This window comes from Ictalurus punctatus, unplaced genomic scaffold, assembly GCF_001660625.3.
Source record: "Ictalurus punctatus breed USDA103 unplaced genomic scaffold, Coco_2.0 tig00064082, whole genome shotgun sequence".
Classification (NCBI taxonomy): domain Eukaryota; kingdom Metazoa; phylum Chordata; class Actinopteri; order Siluriformes; family Ictaluridae; genus Ictalurus; species Ictalurus punctatus.
Window position 1 is genome coordinate 85,585 of NW_026521149.1, and position 13,595 is coordinate 99,179.

The 13,595-nt window shown below is 39.3% G+C and overlaps 6 non-coding genes across 6 annotated transcripts; all 6 read right to left on the minus strand.

Annotated features, from left to right (window-relative positions):
• Positions 1 to 2,424: 2,424 nt before the first annotated feature.
• Positions 2,425 to 2,496, minus strand: trnaq-cug (transfer RNA glutamine (anticodon CUG)). The gene has a single exon. It is a non-coding gene; the product is annotated as a tRNA-Gln (tRNA).
• Positions 2,497 to 2,641: 145 nt separating this feature from the next.
• Positions 2,642 to 2,714, minus strand: trnaf-gaa (transfer RNA phenylalanine (anticodon GAA)). The gene has a single exon. It is a non-coding gene; the product is annotated as a tRNA-Phe (tRNA).
• Positions 2,715 to 8,248: 5,534 nt separating this feature from the next.
• On the minus strand, positions 8,249 to 8,320 carry trnaq-cug (transfer RNA glutamine (anticodon CUG)). The gene has a single exon. It is a non-coding gene; the product is annotated as a tRNA-Gln (tRNA).
• Positions 8,321 to 8,465: 145 nt separating this feature from the next.
• trnaf-gaa (transfer RNA phenylalanine (anticodon GAA)) lies at positions 8,466 to 8,538 on the minus strand. The gene has a single exon. It is a non-coding gene; the product is annotated as a tRNA-Phe (tRNA).
• A 2,104-nt stretch (positions 8,539 to 10,642) lies between these two features.
• Positions 10,643 to 10,714, minus strand: trnaq-cug (transfer RNA glutamine (anticodon CUG)). The gene has a single exon. It is a non-coding gene; the product is annotated as a tRNA-Gln (tRNA).
• Positions 10,715 to 10,859: 145 nt separating this feature from the next.
• On the minus strand, positions 10,860 to 10,932 carry trnaf-gaa (transfer RNA phenylalanine (anticodon GAA)). The gene has a single exon. It is a non-coding gene; the product is annotated as a tRNA-Phe (tRNA).
• Positions 10,933 to 13,595: the final 2,663 nt, after the last annotated feature.

Sequence of the window (13,595 nt, forward strand, 5' to 3'; positions counted from 1 at the left end):
AACTCCAGTACCCCAGCCATGTTAGTCAGAATAAGCAAAAGTGTGCTCAACATCATGGACCAAAGAATTCAGCCTTGGCCCATGTTCACCTTCAACAGAATTAGCTCCAGAATCATCTTTACAAGAGATGTGAAATGGGATCACTGGATTGAAAGTCTCCAAACTGAGTAATTTTGGCCACTGCACAAAAATCTGTAGTGTATAAAACAAAACGCTGAATTGTACCCTGTTCACATTTTCAATTTGTCTGGGACCTCAGAAATAACTTGGTGCAAAGCTAAGTTTCTGACAAGACAGTTTGTCTATTTCAGCTCACTTTTAAGCTAGAACTTGCTTGTTGAGCCACCACTTTGGAAACAGTCTCTTGGTTAAACTTTTCCCTTTTTTTCTTTAAGTATTCGTAGGTTCTACCGATGTTTGTTGACGGATCAATGGATTCAATGTCTCCCAACTGAGTTGTTTTGGGCAATGCAAACAAAATCAGTACTGTATCAAACAAAAATCAGAAATGGTCCATGTACATGTTGATTGGAATTTTATTCTTAGAGCAAGCAGGAACCTGCCACCATCAGAGCTCCAGACTAACATTACCCCAGCCATGTTAGTCAGAATAAGCAAAAGTGGGCTCAACATCATGGACCAAAGAATTCAGCCTTGGCCCATGTTCACCTTCAACAGAATTACCTACAGAATCATCTTTACAAGAGATGTGAAATGGGATCACTGGATTGAAAGTCTCCAAACTGAGTAATTTTGGCCATTGCAAACAATTCAGTAGTGTATAAAACAAAACGCTGAATTGTACCCTATTCAATTTGTCTGGGACCTCAGAAATAACTTGGTATAAAGCTAAGTTTCTGACAAGACAGTTTGTCTATTTCAGCTCACTTTTAAGCTAGAACTTGCTTGTTGAGCCACAACTTTGGAAACAGTCTCTTGATTAAACTTTTCCCTTTTTTTCTTTAAGTATTCGTAGGTTCTACCGATGTTTGTTGACGGATCAATGGATTCAATGTCTCCCAACTGAGTTGTTTTGGGCAATGCAAACAAAATCAGTACTGTATCAAACAAAAATCAGAAATGGTCCATGTACATGTTGATTGGAATTTTATTCTTAGAGCAAGCAGGAACCTGCCACCATCAGAGCTCCAGACTAACATTACCCCAGCCATGTTAGTCAGAATAAGCAAAAGTGGGCTCAACATCATGGACCAAAGAATTCAGCCTTGGCCCATGTTCACCATCAACAGAATTAGCTCCAGAATCATCTTTACAAGAGATGTGAAATGGGATAACTGGATTGAAAGTCTCCAAACTGAGTAATTTTGGCCATTGCACACAAATCAGTAGTGTATAAAACAAAACACTGAATTGTACCCTGTTCACATTTTCAATTTGTCTGGGACCTCAGAAATAACTTGGTCCAAAGCTAAGTTTCTGACAAGACAGTTTGTCTATTTCAGCTCACTTTTTAGCTAGAACTTGCTTGTTGAGCCACAACTTTGGAAACAGTCTCTTGGTTAAACTTTTCCCTTTTTTTCTTTAAGTATTGGTAGGTTCTACCGATGTTTGTTGACGGATCAATGGATTCAATGTCTCCCAACTGAGTTGTTTTGGGCAATGCAAACAAAATCAGTACTGTATCAAACAAAAATCAGAAATGGTCCATGTACATGTTGATTGGAATTTTATTCTTAGAGCAAGCAGGAACCTGCCACCATCAGAGCTCCAGACTAACATTACCCCAGCCATGTTAGTCAGAATAAGCAAAAGTGGGCTCAACATCATGGACCAAAGAATTCAGCCTTGGCCCATGTTCACCTTCAACAGAATTACCTACAGAATCATCTTTACAAGAGATGTGAAATGGGATCACTGGATTGAAAGTCTCCAAACTGAGTAATTTTGGCCATTGCAAACAATTCAGTAGTGTATAAAACAAAACACTGAATTGTACCCTATTCAATTTGTCTGGGACCTCAGAAATAACTTGGTATAAAGCTAAGTTTCTGACAAGACAGTTTGTCTATTTCAGCTCACTTTTAAGCTAGAACTTGCTTGTTGAGCCACAACTTTGGAAACAGTCTCTTGATTAAACTTTTCCCTTTTTTTCTTTAAGTATTCGTAGGTTCTACCGATGTTTGTTGACGGATCCATGGATTCAATGTCTCCCAACTGAGTTGTTTTGGGCAATGCAAACAAAATCGGTACTGTATCAAACAAAAATCAGAAATGGTCCATGTACATGTTGATTGGAATTTTATTCTTAGAGCAAGCAGGAACCTGCCACCATCAGAGCTCCAGTACCCCAGCCATGTTAGTCAGAAAAAGCAAATGTGGGCTCAACATCATCGACCAAAAAAGCTAAGTTTCTGACAAGACAGTTTGTCTAGTTGCATAAAGGCACTTATGCTAACTCTTGTCAGGTTCCACTGAGATTTGAACTCAGATCAATGGATTCAGAGTCCAGAGTGCTAACCATTACACCATGGAACCAAGCTGTTTCACTGATTGTGTTTTTTTTCCAGGCAATTACAGCCACATACTGGCCAAGCAGCAATTTTGTTATTAGGCTTCTGGCAAGCAGCTACTACCTAAAAGGCCAGTGATTATGCCGCTGTCATCACGATACCAAGAACAATGCCGAAACCCGGGATTGAACCAGGGACCTTCAGATCTTCAGTCTGACGCTCTCCCAACTGAGCTATTTCGGCTCATTTTTAAGCCAGAACTTACTTGCTGAGCCACAACTTTGGAAACACTCACTTGATTAAACTTTTCCCTTTTTTCCTTTAAGTATTGGTAGGTTCTACCGATGTTTGTTGACGGATCAATGGATTCAAGGTCTCCCAACTGAGTTGTTTTGGGCAATGCAAACAAAATCGGTACTGTATCAAACAAAAATCACAAATGGTCCATGTACATCTTGATTGGAATTTTATTCTTAGAGCAAGCACGAACCTGCCACCATCAGAGCTCCAGACTAACAGTACCCCAGCCATGTTAGTCAGAATAAGCAAAAGTGGGCTCAACATCATGGACCAAAGAATTCAGCCTTGGCCCATGTTCACCTTCAACAGAATTAGCTCCAGAATCATCTTTACAAGAGATGTGAAATGGGATCACTGGATTGAAAGTCTCCAAACTGAGTAATTTTGGCCATTGCACACAAATCAGTAGTGTATAAAACAAAACGCTGAATTGTACCCTATTCAATTTGTCTGGGACCTCAGAAATAACTTGGTATAAAGCTAAGTTTCTGACAAGACAGTTTGTCTATTTCAGCTCACTTTTAAGCCAGAACTTACTTGTTGAGCCACAACTTTGGAAATAGTCTCTTGATTAAACTTTTCCCTTTTTCTCTTTAAGTATTCGTAGGTTCTACCGATGTTTGTTGACGGATCAATGGATTCAATGTCTCCCAACTGAGTTGTTTTGGGCAATGCAAACAAAATCGGTACTGTATCAAACAAAAATCAGAAATGGTCCATGTACATGTTGATTGGAATTTTATTCTTAGAGCAAGCAGGAACCTGCCACCATCAGAGCTCCAGACTAACATTACCCCAGCCATGTTAGTCAGAATAAGCAAAAGTGGGCTCAACATCATGGACCAAAGAATTCAGCCTTGGCCCATGTTCACCTTCAACAGAATTACCTACAGAATCATCTTTACAAGAGATGTGAAATGGGATCACTGGATTGAAAGTCTCCAAAAGGAGTAATTTTGGCCATTGCAAACAATTCAGTAGTGTATAAAACAAAACACTGAATTGTACCCTATTCAATTTGTCTGGGACCTCAGAAATAACTTGGTATAAAGCTAAGTTTCTGACAAGACAGTTTGTCTATTTCAACTCACTTTTAAGCTAGAACTTGCTTGTTGAGCCACAACTTTGGAAACAGTCTCTTGATTAAACTTTTCCCTTTTTTTCTTTAAGTATTCGTAGGTTCTACCGATGTTTGTTGACGGATCCATGGATTCAATGTCTCCCAACTGAGTTGTTTTGGGCAATGCAAACAAAATCAGTACTGTATCAAACAAAAATCACAAATGGTCCATGTACATCTTGATTGGAATTTTATTCTTAGAGCAAGCAGGAACCTGCCACCATCAGAGCTCCAGACTAACATTACCCCAGCCATGTTAGTCAGAATAAGCAAATGTGGGTTCAACATCATGGACCAAAGAATTCAGCCTTGGCCCATGTTCACCATCAACAGAATTAGCTCCAGAATCATCTTTACAAGAGATGTGAAATGGGATCACTGGATTGAAAGTCTCCAAACTGAGTAATTTTGGCCATTGCACACAAATCAGTAGTGTATAAAACAAAATGCTGAATTGTACCCTATTCAATTTGTCCGGGACCTCAGAAATAACTTGGTATAAAGCTAAGTTTCTGACAAGACAGTTTGTCTATTTCAGCTCACTTTTAAGCCAGAACTTACTTGTTGAGCCACAACTTTGGAAACACTCCCTTGATTAAACTTTTCCCTTTTTCCCTTTAAGTATTGGTAGGTTCTACCGATGTTTGTTGACGTATCAATGGATTCAATGTCTCCCAACTGAGTTGTTTTGGGCAATGCAAACAAAATCGGTACTGTATTAAACAAAAATCAGAAATGGTCCATGTACATCTTGATTGGAATTTTATTCTTAGAGCAAGCAGGAACCTGCCACCATCAGAACTACAGTACCCCAGCCATGTTAGTCAGAATAACCATAAGTGGGCTCAACATCATGGACCAAAGAATTCAGCCTTGGCCCATGTTCACCTTCAACAGAATTAGCTCCAGAATCATCTTTACAAGAGATGTGAAATGGGATCACTGGATTGAAAGTCTCCAAACTGAGTAATTTTGGCCACTGCACACAAATCAGTAGTGTATAAAACAAAACGCTGAATTGTACCCTATTCACATTTTCAATTTGTCTGGGACCTCAGAAATAACTTGGTCCAAAGCTAAGTTTCTGACAAGACAGTTTGTCTATTTCAGCTCACTTTTTAGCTAGAACTTGCTTGTTGAGCCACAACTTTGGAAACAGTCTCTTGGTTAAACTTTTCCCTTTTTTTCTTTAAGTATTCGTAGGTTCTACCGATGTTTGTTGACGGATCAATGGATTCAATGTCTCCCAACTGAGTTGTTTTGGGCAATGCAAACAAAATCAGTACTGTATCAAACAAAAATCAGAAATGGTCCATGTACATGTTGATTGGAATTTTATTCTTAGAGCAAGCAGGAACCTGCCACCATCAGAGCTCCAGACTAACATTACCCCAGCCATGTTAGTCAGAATAAGCAAAAGTGGGCTCAACATCATGGACCAAAGAATTCAGCCTTGGCCCATGTTCACCTTCAACAGAATTAGCTCCAGAATCATCTTTACAAGAGATATGAAATGGGATCACTGGATTGAAAGTCTCCAAACTGAGTAATTTTGGCCATTGCAAACAATTCAGTAGTGTATAAAACAAAACACTGAATTGTACCCTATTCAATTTGTCTGGGACCTCAGAAATAACTTGGTATAAAGCTAAGTTTCTGACAAGACAGTTTGTCTATTTCAGCTCACTTTTAAGCTAGAACTTGCTTGTTGAGCCACAACTTTGGAAACAGTCTCTTGATTAAACTTTTCCCTTTTTTTCTTTAAGTATTCGTAGGTTCTACCGATGTTTGTTGACGGATCAATGGATTCAATGTCTCCCAACTGAGTTGTTTTGGGCAATGCAAACAAAATCAGTACTGTATCAAACAAAAATCAGAAATGGTCCATGTACATGTTGATTGGAATTTTATTCTTAGAGCAAGCAGGAACCTGCCACCATCAGAGCTCCAGACTAACAGTACCCCAGCCATGTTAGTCAGAATAAGCAAAAGTGGGCTCAACATCATGGACCAAAGAATTCAGCTTGGCCCATGTTCACCTTCAACAGAATTAGCTACAGAATCATCTTTACAAGAGATGTGAAATGGGATCACTGGATTGAAAGTCTCCAAACTGAGTAATTTTGGCAATTGCACACAAATCAGTAGTGTATAAAACAAAACGCTGAATTGTACCCTATTCAATTTGTCTGGGACCTCAGAAATAACTTGGTATAAAGCTAAGTTTCTGACAAGACAGTTTGTCTATTTCAGCTCACTTTTAAGCTAGAACTTGCTTGTTGAGCCACAACTTTGGAAACAGTCTCTTGATTAAACTTTTCCCTTTTTTTCTTTAAGTATTCGTAGGTTCTACCAATGTTTGTTGACGGATCAATGGATTCAATGTCTCCCAACTGAGTTGTTTTGGGCAATGCAAACAAAATCAGTACTGTATCAAACAAAAATCAGAAATGGTCCATGTACATGTTGATTGGAATTTTATTCTTAGAGCAAGCAGGAACCTGCCACCATCAGAGCTCCAGACTAACAGTACCCCAGCCATGTTAGTCAGAATAAGCAAAAGTGGGCTCAACATCATGGACCAAAGAATTCAGCCTTGGCCCATGTTCACCTTCAACAGAATTAGCTCCAGAATCATCTTTACAAGAGATGTGAAATGGGATCACTGGATTGAAAGTCTCCAAACTGAGTAATTTTGGCCATTGCACACAATTCAGTAGTGTATAAAACAAAACACTGAATTGTACCCTATTCAATTTGTCTGGGACCTCAGAAATAACTTGGTATAAAGCTAAGTTTCTGACAAGACAGTTTGTCTATTTCAGCTCACTTTTAAGCTAGAACTTGCTTGTTGAGCCACAACTTTGGAAACAGTCTCTTGATTAAACTTTTCCCTTTTTTTCTTTAAGTATTCGTAGGTTCTACCGATGTTTGTTGACGGATCCATGGATTCAATGTCTCCCAACTGAGTTGTTTTGGGCAATGCAAACAAAATCAGTACTGTATCAAACAAAAATCAGAAATGGTCCATGTACATGTTGATTGGAATTTTATTCTTAGAGCAAGCAGGAACCTGCCACCATCAGAGCTCCAGACTAACAGTACCCCAGCCATGTTAGTCAGAATAAGCAAAAGTGGGCTCAACATCATGGACCAAAGAATTCAGCTTGGCCCATGTTCACCTTCAACAGAATTAGCTACAGAATCATCTTTACAAGAGATGTGAAATGGGATCACTGGATTGAAAGTCTCCAAACTGAGTAATTTTGGCCACTGCACACAAATCAGTAGTGTATAAAACAAAACACTGAATTGTACCCTATTCAATTTGTCTGGGACCTCAGAAATAACTGGGTATAAAGCTAAGTTTCTGACAAGACAGTTTGTCTATTTCAGCTCACTTTTAAGCCAGAACTTACTTGTTGAGCCACAACTTTGGAAACACTCGCTTGATTAAACTTTTCACTTTTTCCCTTTAAGTATTGGTAGGTTCTACCGATGTTTGTTGACGGATCAATGGATTCAATGTCTCCCAACTGAGTTGTTTTGGGCAATGCAAACAAAATCAGTACTGTATCAAACAAAAATCAGAAATGGTCCATGTACATGTTGATTGGAATTTTATTCTTAGAGCAAGCAGGAACCTGCCACCATCAGAGCTCCAGACTAACATTACCCCAGCCATGTTAGTCAGAATAAGCAAAAGTGGGCTCAACATCATGGACCAAAGAATTCAGCCTTGGCCCATGTTCACCTTCAACAGAATTACCTACAGAATCATCTTTACAAGAGATGTGAAATGGGATCACTGGATTGAAAGTCTCCAAACTGAGTAATTTTGGCCATTGCAAACAATTCAGTAGTGTATAAAACAAAACACTGAATTGTACCCTATTCAATTTGTCTGGGACCTCAGAAATAACTTGGTATAAAGCTAAGTTTCTGACAAGACAGTTTGTCTATTTCAGCTCACTTTTAAGCTAGAACTTGCTTGTTGAGCCACAACTTTGGAAACAGTCTCTTGATTAAACTTTTCCCTTTTTTTCTTTAAGTATTCGTAGGTTCTACCGATGTTTGTTGACGGATCCATGGATTCAATGTCTCCCAACTGAGTTGTTTTGGGCAATGCAAACAAAATCGGTACTGTATCAAACAAAAATCAGAAATGGTCCATGTACATGTTGATTGGAATTTTATTCTTAGAGCAAGCAGGAACCTGCCACCATCAGAGCTCCAGTACCCCAGCCATGTTAGTCAGAAAAAGCAAATGTGGGCTCAACATCATCGACCAAAAAAGCTAAGTTTCTGACAAGACAGTTTGTCTAGTTGCATAAAGGCACTTATGCTAACTCTTGTCAGGTTCCACTGAGATTTGAACTCAGATCAATGGATTCAGAGTCCAGAGTGCTAACCATTACACCATGGAACCAAGCTGTTTCACTGATTGTGTTTTTTTTCCAGGCAATTACAGCCACATACTGGCCAAGCAGCAATTTTGTTATTAGGCTTCTGGCAAGCAGCTACTACCTAAAAGGCCAGTGATTATGCCGCTGTCATCACGATACCAAGAACAATGCCGAAACCCGGGATTGAACCAGGGACCTTCAGATCTTCAGTCTGACGCTCTCCCAACTGAGCTATTTCGGCTCATTTTTAAGCCAGAACTTACTTGCTGAGCCACAACTTTGGAAACACTCACTTGATTAAACTTTTCCCTTTTTTCCTTTAAGTATTGGTAGGTTCTACCGATGTTTGTTGACGGATCAATGGATTCAAGGTCTCCCAACTGAGTTGTTTTGGGCAATGCAAACAAAATCGGTACTGTATCAAACAAAAATCAGAAATGGTCCATGTACATCTTGATTGGAATTTTATTCTTAGAGCAAGCAGGAACCTGCCACCATCAGAACTCCAGTACCCCAGCCATGTTAGTCAGAATAAGCAAAAGTGTGCTCAACATCATGGACCAAAGAATTCAGCCTTGGCCCATGTTCACCTTCAACAGAATTAGCTCCAGAATCATCTTTACAAGAGATGTGAAATGGGATCACTGGATTGAAAGTCTCCAAACTGAGTAATTTTGGCCACTGCACAAAAATCTGTAGTGTATAAAACAAAACGCTGAATTGTACCCTGTTCACATTTTCAATTTGTCTGGGACCTCAGAAATAACTTGGTCCAAAGCTAAGTTTCTGACAAGACAGTTTGTCTATTTCAGCTCACTTTTAAGCTAGAACTTGCTTGTTGAGCCACCACTTTGGAAACAGTCTCTTGGTTAAACTTTTCCCTTTTTTTCTTTAAGTATTCGTAGGTTCTACCGATGTTTGTTGACGGATCAATGGATTCAATGTCTCCCAACTGAGTTGTTTTGGGCAATGCAAACAAAATCAGTACTGTATCAAACAAAAATCAGAAATGGTCCATGTACATGTTGATTGGAATTTTATTCTTAGAGCAAGCAGGAACCTGCCACCATCAGAGCTCCAGACTAACATTACCCCAGCCATGTTAGTCAGAATAAGCAAAAGTGGGCTCAACATCATGGACCAAAGAATTCAGCCTTGGCCCATGTTCACCTTCAACAGAATTACCTACAGAATCATCTTTACAAGAGATGTGAAATGGGATCACTGGATTGAAAGTCTCCAAACTGAGTAATTTTAGCCATTGCAAACAATTCAGTAGTGTATAAAACAAAACGCTGAATTGTACCCTATTCAATTTGTCTGGGACCTCAGAAATAACTTGGTATAAAGCTAAGTTTCTGACAAGACAGTTTGTCTATTTCAGCTCACTTTTAAGCTAGAACTTGCTTGTTGAGCCACAACTTTGGAAACAGTCTCTTGATTAAACTTTTCCCTTTTTTTCTTTAAGTATTCGTAGGTTCTACCGATGTTTGTTGACGGATCAATGGATTCAATGTCTCCCAACTGAGTTGTTTTGGGCAATGCAAACAAAATCAGTACTGTATCAAACAAAAATCAGAAATGGTCCATGTACATGTTGATTGGAATTTTATTCTTAGAGCAAGCAGGAACCTGCCACCATCAGAGCTCCAGACTAACATTACCCCAGCCATGTTAGTCAGAATAAGCAAAAGTGGGCTCAACATCATGGACCAAAGAATTCAGCCTTGGCCCATGTTCACCTTCAACAGAATTACCTACAGAATCATCTTTACAAGAGATGTGAAATGGGATCACTGGATTGAAAGTCTCCAAACTGAGTAATTTTGGCCATTGCAAACAATTCAGTAGTGTATAAAACAAAACACTGAATTGTACCCTATTCAATTTGTCTGGGACCTCAGAAATAACTTGGTATAAAGCTAAGTTTCTGACAAGACAGTTTGTCTATTTCAGCTCACTTTTAAGCTAGAACTTGCTTGTTGAGCCACAACTTTGGAAACAGTCTCTTGATTAAACTTTTCCCTTTTTTTCTTTAAGTATTCGTAGGTTCTACCGATGTTTGTTGACGGATCCATGGATTCAATGTCTCCCAACTGAGTTGTTTTGGGCAATGCAAACAAAATCAGTACTGTATCAAACAAAAATCAGAAATGGTCCATGTACATGTTGATTGGAATTTTATTCTTAGAGCAAGCAGGAACCTGCCACCATCAGAGCTCCAGTACCCCAGCCATGTTAGTCAGAAAAAGCAAATGTGGGCTCAACATCATCGACCAAAAAAGCTAAGTTTCTGACAAGACAGTTTGTCTAGTTGCATAAAGGCACCTATGCTAACTCTTGTCAGGTTCCACTGAGATTTGAACTCAGATCAATGGATTCAGAGTCCAGAGTGCTAACCATTACACCATGGAACCAAGCTGTTTCACTGATTGTGTTTTTTTTCCAGGCAATTACAGCCACATACTGGCCAAGCAGCAATTTTGTTATTAGGCTTCTGGCAAGCAGCTACTACCTAAAAGGCCAGTGATTATGCCGCTGTCATCACGATACCAAGAACAATGCCGAAACCCGGGATTGAACCAGGGACCTTCAGATCTTCAGTCTGACGCTCTCCCAACTGAGCTATTTCGGCTCATTTTTAAGCCAGAACTTACTTGCTGAGCCACAACTTTGGAAACACTCACTTGATTAAACTTTTCCCTTTTTTCCTTTAAGTATTGGTAGGTTCTACCGATGTTTGTTGACGGATCAATGGATTCAAGGTCTCCCAACTGAGTTGTTTTGGGCAATGCAAACAAAATCGGTACTGTATCAAACAAAAATCACAAATGGTCCATGTACATCTTGATTGGAATTTTATTCTTAGAGCAAGCACGAACCTGCCACCATCAGAGCTCCAGACTAACAGTACCCCAGCCATGTTAGTCAGAATAAGCAAAAGTGGGCTCAACATCATGGACCAAAGAATTCAGCCTTGGCCCATGTTCACCTTCAACAGAATTAGCTCCAGAATCATCTTTACAAGAGATGTGAAATGGGATCACTGGATTGAAAGTCTCCAAACTGAGTAATTTTGGCCATTGCACACAAATCAGTAGTGTATAAAACAAAACGCTGAATTGTACCCTATTCAATTTGTCTGGGACCTCAGAAATAACTTGGTATAAAGCTAAGTTTCTGACAAGACAGTTTGTCTATTTCAGCTCACTTTTAAGCCAGAACTTACTTGTTGAGCCACAACTTTGGAAATAGTCTCTTGATTAAACTTTTCCCTTTTTCTCTTTAAGTATTCGTAGGTTCTACCGATGTTTGTTGACGGATCAATGGATTCAATGTCTCCCAACTGAGTTGTTTTGGGCAATGCAAACAAAATCGGTACTGTATCAAACAAAAATCAGAAATGGTCCATGTACATGTTGATTGGAATTTTATTCTTAGAGCAAGCAGGAACCTGCGACCATCAGAGCTCCAGACTAACATTACCCCAGCCATGTTAGTCAGAATAAGCAAAAGTGGGCTCAACATCATGGACCAAAGAATTCAGCCTTGGCCCATGTTCACCTTCAACAGAATTACCTACAGAATCATCTTTACAAGAGATGTGAAATGGGATCACTGGATTGAAAGTCTCCAAAAGGAGTAATTTTGGCCATTGCAAACAATTCAATAGTGTATAAAACAAAACACTGAATTGTACCCTATTCAATTTGTCTGGGACCTCAGAAATAACTTGGTATAAAGCTAAGTTTCTGACAAGACAGTTTGTCTATTTCAACTCACTTTTAAGCTAGAACTTGCTTGTTGAGCCACAACTTTGGAAACAGTCTCTTGATTAAACTTTTCCCTTTTTTTCTTTAAGTATTCGTAGGTTCTACCGATGTTTGTTGACGGATCCATGGATTCAATGTCTCCCAACTGAGTTGTTTTGGGCAATGCAAACAAAATCGGTACTGTATCAAACAAAAATCACAAATGGTCCATGTACATCTTGATTGGAATTTTATTCTTAGAGCAAGCAGGAACCTGCCACCATCAGAGCTCCAGACTAACATTACCCCAGCCATGTTAGTCAGAATAAGCAAATGTGGGTTCAACATCATGGACCAAAGAATTCAGCCTTGGCCCATGTTCACCATCAACAGAATTAGCTCCAGAATCATCTTTACAAGAGATGTGAAATGGGATCACTGGATTGAAAGTCTCCAAACTGAGTAATTTTGGCCATTGCACACAAATCAGTAGTGTATGAAACAAAACGCTGAATTGTAGCCTATTCAATTTGTCTGGGACCTCAGAAATAACTTGGTACAAAGCTAAGTTTCTGACAAGACAGTTTGTCTATTTCAGCTCACTTTTTAGCTAGAACTTGCTTGTTGAGCCACAACTTTGGAAACAGTCTCTTGATTAAACTTTTCCCTTTTTTCCTTTAAGTATTGGTAGGTTCTACCGATGTTTGTTGACGGATCAATGGATTCAATGTCTCCCAACTGAGTTGTTCTGGGCAATGCAAACAAAATCGGTACTGTATCAAACAAAAATCAGAAATGGTCCATGTACATCTTGATTGGAATTTTATTCTTAGAGCAAGCAGGAACCTGCCACCATCAGAGCTCCAGACTAACAGTACCCCAGCCATGTTAGTCAGAATAAGCAAAAGTGGGCTCAACATCATGGACCAAAGAATTCAGCCTTGGCCCATGTTCACCTTCAACAGAATTAGCTCCAGAATCATCTTTACAAGAGATGTGAAATGGGATCACTGGATTGAAAGTCTCCAAACTGAGTAATTTTGGCCACTGCACACAAATCAGTAGTGTATAAAACAAAACGCTGAATTGTACCCTATTCAATTTGTCTGGGACCTCAGAAATAACTTGGTATAAAGCTAAGTTTCTGACAAGACAGTTTGTCTATTTCAGCTCACTTTTAAGCTAGAACTTGCTTGTTGAGCCACAACTTTGGAAACAGTCTCTTGATTAAACTTTTCCCTTTTTTTCTTTAAGTATTCGTAGGTTCTACCGATGTTTGTTGACGGATCCATGGATTCAATGTCTCCCAACTGAGTTGTTTTGGGCAATGCAAACAAAATCAGTACTGTATCAAACAAAAATCAGAAATGGTCCATGTACATGTTGATTGGAATTTTATTCTTAGAGCAAGCAGGAACCTGCCACCATCAGAGCTCCAGACTAACATTACCCCAGCCATGTTAGTCAGAATAAGCAAATGTGGGTTCAACATCATGGACGAAAGAATTCAGCCTTGGCCCATGTTCACCATCAACAGAATTAGCTC